Source organism: Cariama cristata, unplaced genomic scaffold (assembly GCF_000690535.1).
Source record: "Cariama cristata isolate BGI_N322 unplaced genomic scaffold, ASM69053v1 scaffold14804, whole genome shotgun sequence".
Classification (NCBI taxonomy): domain Eukaryota; kingdom Metazoa; phylum Chordata; class Aves; order Cariamiformes; family Cariamidae; genus Cariama; species Cariama cristata.
In genome coordinates, this window is record NW_009614840.1 from 51,726 (window position 1) to 52,565 (window position 840).

The window sequence follows — 840 nt, forward strand, 5'->3', positions numbered from 1 at the left end:
TCCCCCCAGCTCTGGGGGGGTTTGGTAGCAGAAGTGAGAATGCCCCCGCTGACACTCGAGGCTGGACTGGCTCCGTTACCTCTCCCATCCCCAAAACCTCCTTGCCCTGGAGGAACAAGATGCTGAAGGCGGGGAGATCACCATAGACTCGTTTCTCAAATATGCTTTTTATGACTCAAGCCATGTAGTTTCCATTTTTATTAAAAATGACGCATTGCTCTATGTCCTAGGATCCACTTAGTGTACCTTATGCTATTAGTTAAATGCCAATTCGTTTACAATCTTACTTTCTATGTTCAAAGCATCAGGGCCACAGTGCCTCTACAAACACCCCTACCAGATCCTTGCCGAAATGCCTGAAGCTCTCAGTTGTTGTACGAAGGCAACCTCACCATCTTAAACCAAGATATCCTTACCGCCCCATTCAGACGCACACCAGTCCGACAGACCAGCAGGTCACAAAAGCTGTTTGGCCTTCTGGCCCAGGTAACAAAACTCAAATGCCTTTCCCCACACCAAAGGCAAACCACGGGACTCCCATTTGTGCCGCACCACTCATCACCGTTTCCAAGCAGACGGGGCCCAACTCCATCCCGCTGACACCACTCCAGCTCACCGCAGAGGCATGCAGCAATCCCACCCGACAGACAGCATGAAATGAACCCCATGATATGACCCATCCTCTAAAAATACAGCTGTTTTACAAGGGGGAGGGCCTGGGTGGGAAAGCGTCAGCATTTCTGCTCTGGCACAATTCAGCCCTGCTTGGTTTTCAGCCTGTTCAGCATTACGGAACAGCAATCTCACATTGCACAATTAAACAGAAACCTCTCCTTCCTG